We start from the raw sequence: 14,132 nt of genomic DNA, 5'->3' as shown, positions 1-14,132 counted from the left end.
GCCTTGGAATAGTCTTACACTTTCTTCATCTAGGACAAAATCCCATGATTCTTTGCCTGTTGCAGCTCCTTCACTACAAAGAACTTTGAAATTCAGGAAGAAACTTCAGCTTCTCAAGGACATTTATGAGTGGTTATAAGTGCCAAATGAAGCAAAACGCTGCAGATGCTGAAAATACAAAACAAAAAAAAAACAGAGAAAGCTGGAAGGCCTGAGCATAAAAAGCAGCATTAGTGGGGTAAGAAAGAGAATCAATATTTCAAATTGACACTTTGTCGGAACTGGGAAAGTAAGAAGATAAGATGCTTTCAGTTGCAGAAAGAAGATGTAGTGGAAAGAAGATGTTTTCAACAGGGTGTAAGACAAAAGCTCGTAAGGTAAAATTACTTTAAAAATCAGCAATGGAATAAAACAACAGAAGAGCATTGAAATGAAACTGTGGCAACAACTGCAAGTGCTAAGCATTTACCTGAAATTGTTAAACTCGGTGTGTCCAAGTCCTCAAGATTTTAATGTGAAAGATGAGAGAAGGATATGGACCAAGTGCAGGCAGATGGGATACATTTAAATTGGTGTTGTTAGCTGCATTAGTTTGCCACCACGTTCTGGATCTAGGTGCCTGATTCTGTATTGTACAGTCTACAGTATGGTCTGTTGTAGCGTGGATGAAATCACCGGAGAGACAGAGTCACTGGTAGATACAAAGCAGCTTCTTTATTCGACACAACAAGGTACAGCAGGTATCATAGGTTGATTCCTGGGATGGCAGGACTTTCATATGATGAAAGACTGGACCGACTAGGCTTATACTCGTTGGAATTTAGAAGATAGAGGGGGGATCTTATTGAAACGTATAAAATCCTAAAGGGATTGGACAGGCTAGATGCAGGAAGATTGTTCCTGATGTTGGGGAAGTCCAGAACGAGGGGTCACAGTTTGAGGATAAAGGGGAAGCCTTTTAGGACCAAGATTAGGAAAAACTTCTTCACACAGAGAGCGGTGAATCTGTGGAATTCTCTGCCACAGGAAACAGTTGAGGCCAGTTTGTTGGGTATATTTAAGAGGGAGTTAGATATGGTCCTTGTGGCTAAAGGGATCAAGGGGTATGGAGGGAAGGCTGGTACAGGGTTCTGAGTTGGATGATCAGCCATGATCATACTGAATGGCAGTGCAGACTCGAAGGGCCAAATGGCCTACTCCTGCACCTATTTTGTATGTTTCTATGTTTCTATCATACGGACGGAGACGCTTTCCGTAGAAAGGTCTACTAGCCCAATGTGGGCTTGATATTTATATGCTAAACAGAAAGGCAATCACTACTTAAAAAGTTATAGACAATGCATAGACAATGCTTCCTATTGAAGCTACATACAAAATACCACACCACCTAACTCCATCCTTTCCTTCCGACGCCAACATGTCTGGGTTGGTATCCACAGCCTTTAGGAATGCAATTAAATCTACAATACACTTATTTGGCATTTTACATGCTAACATAGAAGACAATTCATATTTATAATGTATAGATAATATTGTCTTCGAAACTACAGCACCTGGTCAAACTACGGCGCCAGAAGCATCTGGTATTCGCACCTTTTTAGGAAGCGCATTGTTGTGGACTCAATCCACAGTACTTTGTCAAATAGCAGTCTGGTGCCCAAAGTCATTTAAGTATAACGAATCATCTACCCAAAAAAACTCACTCTAACATGGTCTATGGTCTATGATGTGTTGTTGCTTTAACTCACGCTTGGCATCTATTGAGCATTGTAGGAGAGCAAAGACAGGTCAGAATGTGAGTTGGAGAATTAATGCCTGCAAACAACGGGAGACTAAGGGTCACCAATAAGCAAGTTTATTTGTTTAGCACTTTTCAAATACAAGGCAGTTCAAAGTGCTTTACACAGAACAAGACACAAAAATCAGACTATATAAGAGAATAAAATCAAACAAAAATAGATTTGATAAATAGAAATTACAGTACAGGAGATTCTAATTAAAAGCTACAGAGAGAAAAAAAAGCTTTAAGCCTTGATTTAAAAGAGCTTAAAGTTGGGTCAGACTTCAGATCCTCCGGAAGGTTATTCCAGATACGTGGAGCATAATAACTAAAAGCTGCTTCACCATGTTTAGTTTTGTCCCTGGGGACAGTAAGCAGATCCGCCCCAACTGACCTGAGGGTTCATAATGCAGCAAGAGATCTGAAATATATTTTGACCCTAGACCATTCAGTGTTTTATAAACCAATGGTAATATTTTAAAACCAATCCTCTGATGGACAGGAAGCCCGTGTCGTGATCTGGGAAATGGAGTGATGTGTTCTACTTTCTTGGTCTTAGTGAGGACTGTAGCAGAAGCATTCTGAATGAGCTGCAGCTGTCTAAATGATTTTTTTTACAGAGACCTGTGAAAACACCGTTATAGTAGTCAAGCCTACTAAAAATAAATGTATGGACAAGTTTTTCTGGATCTTGCTGAGACATAAGACAGATAGGCTTGCCAAAGCAGTCTCCCAATGGGTTTAATTGGTTACAATTGGTTTAGTTGATGCAAAGGGGACCATGTCATAAGCATCTAATGCAATACATTTAAGTTGGAAACAGTGTAAGTGAACTGTTGATCATAATTGAAGAAATGTAAGATCCCAAGAACTGTGAGTTCCCAAGGTTTTTTGACTTTTTTGACTTGATGAAGAATTCCAACATTCGAAGTTTTATTTTTTATTTAGAGATTTTTAATATTTTATCTTTTATTTAGAGATACAGGATGTAACAGACCCTCAGTCCTAATTAGGTCAGACTGCCCAGTTATATGCATGTGACCACTAAACCTGCTAACCCAGACGAGTTTGGACTGTGGGAGGAAACCAGAGAACTGGAAGGAAAGCCACACAGTAACAGGGTGAACATGCAAACTCCATACAGAGAGGGACGGAACTGAACTTGGGTCATTGTTGGGGTAGCATTACACTAACTGCTACACTACCATGGTGTGCACAACTGCTTCAGAAAACAGATGGACGAAAAGAAACTAAAAAAGGAGGCAGCATGTCCAAATGCAGCGGCCACTCCAGCTCCAACTAATGGTGTAATTGTTCATCTTTTGTATCTTTTTTAAGATTGCAAAAATCTTAAGAAAGGCATTAAAAACACCAAGGACTAGCAAGTTCTTGGATAGCAGATGAGATCCACAGCATGGGCTTATAACACACCATGCTGTCGCTTGCTATAGCCATCCAGCGGAAACGCCATTGGAAGTGGTGCCCAAGGAAACAAAAGTGAGGAAAGCATGCTGGTATTCATGCGAAACTAAAGCCAAAACCCTTTAAGCCAGCACACCTGTCAATTTTGCTTTCAAACGCTCAATTGCTAGAAAATAAACTCAATTACCTGCATGTGTATCAGTGTGAGACGAAGGACAACTGAGTATTCATTTCTGATGGAAACGTGGCTCCAGCATCCCACCCCTGAAGTGGCCATCCAACGAGGGTTTAATCTCTTTTTGGGAAACAGAATTCCTGCAATCTCTGGCAAGCCCTACAGTGGAGGTGTATTTATCCACATTAATAAGAATTGTAGTGGCAACCCATTGTTCACCTATGGTTCTCAACGGTGATGTGGAGACCCTTCTATTAATCATGGGAATTTGCTGCTATTATGATTGTGGCTGAATATATACCCTCTGTGCTAATGCTGGGGAAGTACTATGGAAGCTCTACAGTGACATCATGTTGGTTGTCCGTAATTTCCAATGATGATGTAGATCTGAGCGGAAGGAGTTTTATTGTGAGAAAGCCATCGCATTGGGGCAGTTCCACTCTCTTCGTGTCGAAAATCTTGGTCCAATAGTACAAAAAATTGTCATGACTGGAGACTTCCCTGGCTGCAATGGATATTCATGTTGCCTTCTGTGCCTTGCCATGCCCTTTGCTCTCCGTAAAGCTTTGCAGCACCACATTCTTAACCATTGGATCTTGTAGTTGATCTCATCTGCCCAATTCGCCAGAACTGGCTTCACATGCTGGGGTAGGCATATCCCTGTCTCACCGGGGTTGGAAGTTGGCAGCTACCCTTACCTGATTTAACCATCAGTGACTTGCAAACCACACACCCTTATTGTTGCTGGTGACTTCAGCCATGCTAACTTGAAAACAGTCCTGCCTAAATTCTATCAGTATGTTGACTTAGCCAGCAGAGAGAACACATTAGCAACACACACCAAGACCTGGTTTATACCAAACTCCCTGGTGCATACAAAGCTACTCCTTGTCCACTCTGACCACTGTTATTTGTTATGCTAATTTCTGAATAACATCGATGAATATGTGAGATCTGTGACCGGCTACATAGAGGAGTGCATTGAGGACGTCACCGTTATTAAATGTACATATATAAGGGCAAGTCAAAAGCTATGACTGATGGCAGAGGTCCGGGCATGGGTAAGAGATTGGGATGCTGCCTCCAAATTGGGTGATGAGAAATCACTCGGGTCGGCAAGAGTTGTACTTTCCAATGCCATTAGGAAGGCAAAATGGGATTATTCTCAGAGAATATCCAAACATTTCTATGGCACAGAGACATGAGATGCATGTGGCAGGGCATTCAGTCCATAATGGGCTAACAAGTCCCCATCCCCTACCTACCACCCCCCCACCCCCGGCCAAGGAGCTGGCACTCTGTTTGGCCGCAGCCAATGTGAGGAAGATCCTAGCTGCAGGGTCTGATAACACAACTGGTCAGGTGCTAAGGATCTGTGCAGCCTAGTTAACGGAGGTTCTAACAGACATCTTCAACATCTCTCTAGAACAGTCCACTGTCCACTAGGCTTCTAGTTGGCCACCTTCATTCCCATGCCCAAGAGGGCGACAGTAACCTGCCTCAAAGACCACCATACAGTGGCATTGACCAAAACAAAAATGAATTGCTTTGAGTTGTTTGGTGATGGATTGCATCAAATTCCATCCTCCTGCTACATTGAACACTTTCCTCTTTGCTTTATTCCTTGCTGAGTCTCAGCACCTCCCTCTGTAACTGTATCCTGGAGTTCTTGAAAGGAAAGCCACAGTCAGTCCGTGTTGGCAGAAACATTTCCAGCTCCATCACGCTCCATCGGTGCTCCCCAGGACTGCATCCTCAGCTCGGACTGGGACTTAACGACCTGAGTTATACGGAAAAGCTGAATAAGTTAGGACTTTATTCACTGGAGCATAGGGGAATGACAGGAGATTTGACAGAGGTATACAAATTATGAGGGGTATAGATTGGCTAAAAGCAAGCAGGCTTTATCCGTGGAGGTTGGGTGCGGCTAGAACTAGAGGTCTTTAGTTAAGTTTGAAGGGTGAAATTTTTAAGGGAACATGAGGGGGAAAGTCTTCACACAGAGGGTAGTGAGACTGTGGAATAAGCTGCCAGCAGAAGTGGTTGATGCAAGATTGATTTCAACACTTAAGAGAAATATGGATGTACATAGATAGGAGGGGTTTAGAGGACTATGGTCCAGCTACCAGTCATTGCGACGAGGCAGAAAAACTGTTCGACATGGACTAGGTGGGCTGAAGACCCTCTTTCTGTACTGTAGTGCTCTAAAACTCTAAAACATGGAGAGAAAGCACGAGGAAATAAGTTCAACAGCACAAAGCAGACTGAAGCTTGGTGTCTATCTGTTTGGGGGGTGGTGGGGTAGGGAGATGGAACCGGGCTGTGCTGAGCTGGGGAATTTAGAGTCTGGAGGCTTTGGAGAAAAGATCTCCTGCTTCCTTGTAAAGATGCACCAGTTGCCTCCATTGGGAATAGATTAGGATTGCCTGTCAAGCCCATATATCAGAATAAAATGATAAGCAAAACCACATTTGAAGAACAGTCATTTATTTAAATGGGTGGTTGGCCTCCCATTGAAATATCAGGGCAAATTGCACTTTTCTCATGTAAGTTTCCTATTCTGGAAGCACAACCAACAAATATCAAGTCCCAGGCCCTGAAGATGTCCCAGATACTACGGAGGGTAGTGCCCATGATGGAGCTGACTAAGGTTACAACTCTCTGCAGCTTATTTTGTTGCTGTGCAGTAGTCTCCCCATACCAGATGATGCAACAAGTTAGAATGTTTCCCAGAGGAACTCAGCAGGTCAGGCAACATCTGTGGAAATGAATAAACAGTGGACGTTTCAGGCTAAGACCCTTCTTCTGGGACTGTGAAATCTGTTGCTTTGCATCAGTAAGCACAAAAGAAATCACTATAAATGACAATAAAATTAAATTAAATATGTATTGGAAAAGAGAGATAGTGAATTGTATTCATGAGTTCATAGGCTTTTCATTATTCTGATGGGAGAGGGGAAGAATCTGTACCTGAAACACTAAGTTGGAAGAAATTGATCCTGAAATGTTGAATGTGGAGAAACTATTCCTAAAATGTTAAGTGTGCCTCTAGGAAACACACAGGCCAAGATTTTGTTTTTGGAAGTGAGCACTGTTGATTTGCCATTGCCTTGTGAATTAACTGATGGTTACCTCTGTGAAACCTTGTCTGTAGATGCTTCTAAGAATCATCAAGTTCTTTTCCAGTAGTGCAAGCAGGCTCAGCCCACAATACACTCACTTGTGCCACAACTCTCTCATAACTTGTCCCTTATATTTGGAGAAAAATATCAGCAATTCTAGGTGACAGCAAAGTCACAGCACCTTCTCATCTTAAGCCAATATTAAATAGCATTGGTCTCCCTTGGCTCATTTGGGCTCCAATCTACATATTAATGAGCATCCAATTAAAACTCTGCCAGTTTTAGTTAAACAGTGTTGTTTTCTCTGCAAAACTTAGAGCAATATTCCTGATGTTCTGTTCTAAGTAGCCGTAGGGTGGGTAGTTATACTGAGTGATTTTTAAATACCATTTCACTCAAATCTCCACTGTACTGGTTCAGTTAAAATTGTCTTTTTGTGCGAGAGAATTATCAGAAAATGTTTGTTGCTGTCCCAGGGGATAATCCAAGCACTAGTTATTCCCACAAGCTTGTGTGTGCAAACCTGATAAAACTGCACATTTAATTTTGCCAGAACAGCAACGATTCTTTAAGAATGGTTTACAATTTCATCTCTGTGATGTCACACAGAAATAGAGATCTATGTTGCTGAATGGTGAAGTAAATTTGATTTTCCATTTGATGAACAACATTTTTCTTGGCACAACATTTCACGATCTAAGAAGACAGAATGTTGACTTAGTAATGAAAATGGTTCTGGCAGGTAACTTACTCTGAAAGATGCCACAATTACCTTTGAACATATCACTTCTTTGCTTCTGTGATCTATTTTCAGAATCCTACTTCCACAAGAGCATTTATATCCACTATGCAGTTAAAAACAATTATATATCCATTTGGAATCATTTGTAATATTTTAATAGCTTCAAATAAAATTATCTTTGTCAACATTCCAGCCCTTTGGAATCAATATTCCAGCTTGCTTCAAGCTCGATAAGAAATCTTCTAAAGCTATGAATCAAGGTTGTCACTAAAACCTGTTTCACAGGACATCCAGGCGCTGCAGAATTCTAGCTCCAGCTTGAAGGTTTAGGAATACTGAACCGATCGTGCTTTTTGTCAGATGAACGTTAAAGAGAAAATATATGTGGCTTTTCTGGTGCATTTTCAACTGCAAGCTTGATGTCCCAAAAAAAGATCTGAAATGATGTCAGATTCAACAGCTCCTACAGAGAAGGCTAGGTATCCCACTGGTGGGTGCTGGACTGAACTGAATACTTGTGAAAATAGCACAACAAAGTGGTTGGGTGGAATAGGTTGAGGGGAAACTGACAGGGATCTGACTAAAATGTTAGATGTTGCCCCAGAAGTCTTTTTTTAAGGAAATCAGAATAACCCACAGGAATGTGTTACATCTTACAGAATCAGAATAGGAACCAGGGATGTCCACCAACAGCGGACATCCATATAAATTAAAAGTATTTTTTTGCTTTGTTCCATGAGAAGACTTAACAATTCAGATCTCCAGAGAAGGAGGATCAGAATCAGAATCAGACTTAATATCATCGACCTATATTGTGAAATCTGTTGTTTAGCAGCCACAACACATTGCAGTACCTAATATTGTAAACAAAAGCTATAAATTACAATAAGGAATATAGAAAAATAAATTAAATTAGTGCCAAAAGTGAGCAAAAAATAGTGAGATGGTGTACATGGGTTCATTGGCTATTCAGAAATCTGATGATGGAGGAAAAGAAGCTGCTCCAGAAATGTTGAGGATAATGATATGCAATAAGAAGAGAGCATGTCCTATGGGGATTCTTAACGCTAGATACTGCCTTTTAAAGGTATCCTCGAAACTAGGGATGCTAGTGTTCATGATGTATCTGGCTGAGTTTACAGCTTTTTGCAGCTTTTTCTTAAACTCTGCTCTGGCCCCTCCATACCAGATGGTGATGCAACCAGTTAGAATGCTCTTTGAGGTACATTTGTAGAAATTTGTGAGTTTCTTTAGTGACATAAGAAGTCTTGTTCAGCAGAAGACAAGTTGTGTTGTGTTCGACTGCAGATTGTTGCAGCATTCATGGACTATATCTTTTGTGTGACTGTATTTTACTGATACCTCATACGTGCTTGCTATTTTATAGGTGTTCAATGTGCCTTGTGCTGTGTGTGACTGTTGATACTCTGTTTTGCACCTTGGTCCTGAAGTAGTGCTGTTTTGTATGGCTGTATTCATGGGTATTAATGTGCGGTTGATTGACAATTAAACTTGAGAGACCATGTTAGGGATCTGGAGCTGTGACTTGATGACCAACAGCTTATTTGGGAAAGTGAGCAGGAGATATATAGGAGCTACAGGGAGTTAGTCTCCCCAAGGTTACAGAAGATAGATAAGTGGGTGACTGTCAGGGAAGGGATGGGAAAAGTTCAGATAGTAGAGAGCACCCCTGTGTCCATCTCCCTCAGTAATCATTACCTCGTTTTGGATGCTGTTGAGGGGGGTGATCTGATAGAGAATGACTACGGCGATCAGGTCTCTGGTACTGAGCCTGGTTCCATGGTGCAGGAGGGAGAGAAGAAGATGAGGAATGCGGTAGTTGTAGGGGATTCCATAGTGAGGGGAACAGACAGGAGGTTCTGTCAGCCTAATAGAGATACCCGCATGATGTGTTGCCTCCTCCAGGTGCCAGGGTATGGGATGTCCCGGATCGGGTGCAGAGTATTCTGAAGGGAGAGGGTGAAGAGCCAGAAGTTGGTACATTGGTATCAATGACATAGGTAGAAAAAGGGAGGAGGTCCTGAAGCCAGAATTCAGGGAAGCTGAAATGCAGCACCTCCAGGGTAGTAATTTCAGGACTGCTGCCTGTATCACTTGCTAACAATTTGCAAGAATAGCATGATCAGTCGTTTTAATGTATGGCTGAGAGACTGGTGTAGGGGGCAGAGCTTTGGGTTCCTGGACCACTGGGACATCTTGTGAGGGAGGTACGACCTGTACGAAAAGGACGGGTACACCTGAACCCAAAGGAGTCTAATATTCTAGCAGGCAGATTTAATAGAGCTGTTAGGGAGGATTTAAACTAATTTGGCAGAGGGATAGGAACCAGAGTGATAGGGCTGAGGAAGGGGAAAACAGAAATAAATCAAAGATAGCATGCAACAGAGATGATAGAAAGGACAGGCCGGAGTGAAGCATAATCACAGCCAGTGGAATGAGTTACAGGGAAATAGAGGCATGGTGCAGTTAAAACAGAAAGCAACAAATACTGAACTGAAAGTGTTGTATTTGAGTGCATGCAGCATAAGGAATAAAATGGACAATCTTGAAATTCAGCTGCAGATTGTAAATACGACGTTGTGGCCATCTCTGAAACTTTGCTAAAGGATGGCTGTCACTGGAAGTTGAATTTCCAAGGATGTACAGTGTATCGGAAAGATAGGTTGGTAGGCATATGGGGTCGTGTGGCCCTATGTATAAGAAATAATACTAAATCATCCTAGAAAGGGATGACATAGGATCAGAAGGTGTAAAATCTCTATGCGTTGAGTTAAGAAATGGCAAGGGTGAAAGGACCCTAATGGCAGTTGTATACAGGCCTCCAAACAGCAGCCGGGATGTGAATTATAAATTACAGCAGGCGATAGGAAAGGCGTGTCTGAAGGACAATCTCATGATAATCGTTGGGGGATTTTAACATGAAAGTGGATTGGGAAAGCCAGGTCAGTACCGGACCTCAAGAGAGAGAATTCGTAGAATGTCTAAGAAATGGCTTTTCAGGACAGCTTGTTGTTGAACCCACTAGGGATCGGCTGCGCTAGATTTGGTATTGTGCAATGATCCAGAGGTGATAAGTGAGCTTAAGGTTAAGGAACCCTTAGGGTACAGTGATCACAATATAATCCAGTTCAATTTGAAATTTGAGAAGGAGAAACTAAATTCCAATGTGTTGTTATTTAAGTGGAATAAAGAAAATTACAATGGCATGAGAGGGGAACCAGCCGAGGTTGACTGGAAAGGGACACCAGCAGGAAGGACAGCAGAGCAGCAATGGCTGACATTTCTATGAAAAATCAGGGAAGTGCAAGACAGATATATTCCAATTAAGAAGAAATTTGTGAATGGAAGAAGGACACTATCATGGCTGACAAGTGAAATCAGAGCCAAAATAAAAGCAAAAGAGAGGGCATACGAGGAATTCAAAGCCAGTGGGAAGATAGAGGATTGGGAAGTTTTTAAAAACTTTCAGAAGGAAACTAAGAAGGGCATTAGGAAGGAAAAGGTGAATTATGAAAGGAAACAGGTGACTAATAACAAAGAAGACACTAGAAGTTTTTTTACGAAAGAAAAGAGTAAAAAAAGAGTTGAGGGTAGATATAAGACCAATAGAAAATGATGCTGGAGAGACGGAAGTAGAACTGAATGCGTATTTTGCATCAGTCTTCACAGTGGAAGACATCTGTTGTATAACGGACATTCAAGAGTGTCAGGGTAGTGAAGTTTGTGCAGTGAAATTTACGACTGAGAAGGTGCTCAAGAAGCTTAATGGTCTGAGGGTGGATAAATCTCCTGGACCTGATGGAATGCACCCTTGGGTTCTGAAGGAAGTAGCTGGAGAGATTGCGGAGGCATTAACAATGATCTTTTAAGAATTGATAGATTCTGGCATTGTACCGGATGACTGGAAAATTGCAAATGTAACTCTGCTATTTAAAAGGGTGGGAGGCAACAAAAAGGAAACTATAAACCTGTTAGTCTGACATCAGTGGTTGGGAGGTTGTTGGAATCAATAGTTAGGGATGAGATTATGGAGTACTGGAGACACATGACAAGATAGGCCAAAGCCAGCATGGTTTCCTGAAAGGAAAATCCTGCCTGACTAGCCTGCTGCAAATTTTTGAGGAAATCACAAGCAGGGTAGACAAAGGAGATGCAATAAGTGTGGTGTACTTGGATTTTCAGAAGGCCTTCGATAAGGTGCTGCTCATGAGATTGCTTAGCAAGATAAGAGCCCATTGATTTACAGAGGAGTTACGAGCATAGGTGGAGCATTGACTGATTGGCAGAAAACAAAGAGTGGGAATAAAGAGATCGTATTCTGACTGGCTGCCGGTTACCAGTGGAGTTCCTCAGGGGGTCGGTGTTAGGACCGCTGCTTTTCACGATGTATGTCAATGACTTGGACTATGGGATTAATGGATTTGTGGCTAAACTTGCCAATGATACAAAGATAGGTGGCGGAGTGGGTAGTGGTGAGAAAACAGGAAGCCTGCAGACAGACTTAGATAGTTTAGGGGAATGGGCAAAGAAATGGCAAATGAAATACAATGTTGGAAAGTGTATGGTCATGCACTTTGGTGGAAGAAATAAATCAGCAACTATTATTTAGATGGAGAGAGAATTCAAAATGCAGAGATGCAAAGGGAATTGGAAGTCCTAGTGCAGGATACCCTAAAGGTTAACCTCCAGGTTGAGTCAGTGGTGAAGAAGGCAAATGCAATGTTGGCATTCATTACTAGAATATAGAATATAAGAGCAGGGATGTTTTATAAGGTTGAGGCTCTAGAAGGCACTCTTGAGACCACACTTGGAGTATTGTGTTCAGTTTTGGGCTCCTTATTTTAGAAAGGGTTCACTGATATTGGAGAGGGTTCAGAGAAGATTCACGAGAATAGTTCCAGGAATGAAAGGGTTACCATATGAGGAATTTCTGGCAGCTCTTGGGCTGTATTCCTTGGAGTTCAGGATGAAGAGAGGGGATCTCATAGAAACATTCCAAATGTTAAAAGGCCTGAACAGATTGGATATGACAAAGTTATTTCCCATTGTAAGGGAGTCTAGGACAAGAGGGCACGATTCAGGATTGAAGGACGTCCATTTAGAACAGAGATGTGGAGAAACTACTTTGGTCAGAGGGTGGTAAATCTGTGGAAGTTGTTGCCACAAGCGGCTCTGTAGGCTACATTATTGGGTGCACTTAAGGTAGAGATAGAAAGGTTCTTGATTTGCCAGGGCATCAAAGGGTAAGGGAAGAAGTCAGGGGAGTGGGGATGACTGGAAGAATTATGTTACGTACCTCGTAACTGGGTTGCCAAACCAGCAGAAATGGATCACTCAGTTGGAGTCTGGATTACTAGAACTAAGAAAGTTTTATTAAAGAAACAAGCAACACAGTAATCGAAAGGATAATAAATGCAACAGTTCAGCAATGATAAACACACATGTGCACAGAATTAAGATAACAGGATCAATCAAGCTCTATCGTTGTCTAGGGGTAAATGACCAATTTCAAAGTGACACAAAGTCCAGTTCAATTTAGTTCAGTTCGCAGTAATCGTTGCCATGGCGATGGACAACGTGGGGGGAGGGAGAGAGAGAACGAGAACGACTGATCATTCAGACCGGCTTCCACTCACAGACCGGCGAGATGGCTCACAAGCAGCTTTCAGGCGAGTCCTTTGTGATGTCACCTGGGGTCACCGACTGTGACCCCTCCTCCAGATGCAGTTGATCCTCTGCAGTGAACCCGGCACCCAAACAAGGGCGGACACACACCGGGTTCCCGCTGATTATACCTTTCCACCCTGTGCGTTTGTGTCCCGATACTTCCCACCGACTCGTGAGAGGCGCACCGCTTCCAGGGTCTCATTACCTCGAGTGTCGTGTGTGTCCTGCCTTAGCGAACCTGTCCCTTTTTATCCCCCTGCTGGGGTATCGCCTGTCCATCACTTCAAACAGTTCAGGGTTCAAAGGGGGAGCTGCTCTAGACAGCTCTCTCTCCCATCCCTTCATTACACATCTCCAGATCGCCTATCCATCACTTCAAACAGTTCAGGGTTCAAAGGGGGAGCCGATCTTGACAATACCCAAACTGATGGCTCCTTCATTAACACCTCCAAATGCTGCTTCATTGTGTGCCTTATCTCTCCCTCCCCTGAGGACAGGTGGCAGACCAACTGCTGATGCCACTGATACTAGCCCAGGCCAGCAAACATCTTAATTTATGTGTATTCTTGTCACAATTGGATCAGCCCATGATTGAATGGTGGAGCAGACACGATGGACCGAATGGCCTACTTCTGCTCCTATATCTTATAGTCTTAAGACCCTTCATCAGAACAGTTTTGATGAATACTCTTTAAACATGAAATGCTCTTCCTATTTCTTTTGATGCTGCCTGACCTGTTGGGAGCATTCTAGCAGGCTGCATCATCATTTAGTATGGGGAGGTGGGTGAGGGGGAGCAAGTTTACTGCACGGATCAAAATAAGCTGCAAAGAGTTGTAAACTTATCATGGGTCATCCATCTTATTCAGGACATCTTCAAGGAGTGATGCCTCAAAAAAGTGACATCCATCATTAAGGACCCCCATCAACCAGGACATGTCCTGTTCTGATTGCTACCAGCAGGAAGGAGGTACAGGAGTCTGAAGGCACACACTCAACAATTCAGGAACTACTTCTTCCTCTCTGCCTTCAGATGTCTGAATGGACTTCGAATCCATGAACTTCTCTATTTCTATTTTTACACAACTTATTTAATTTAACTATTGTTACAATTTCATAACGTACCAGCAGCAAGAGATGATAAATTGAGTCGGGTTTTAATATTAAGTCTACTATATTTATTTACATCTACTCAAAAATATA

Source organism: Mobula hypostoma, chromosome 5 (genome assembly GCF_963921235.1).
Source record: "Mobula hypostoma chromosome 5, sMobHyp1.1, whole genome shotgun sequence".
Lineage (NCBI taxonomy): Eukaryota > Metazoa > Chordata > Chondrichthyes > Myliobatiformes > Myliobatidae > Mobula > Mobula hypostoma.
The sequence above is the reverse complement of the archived record's forward strand: the minus strand, read 5'-3'. Positions refer to the sequence as shown.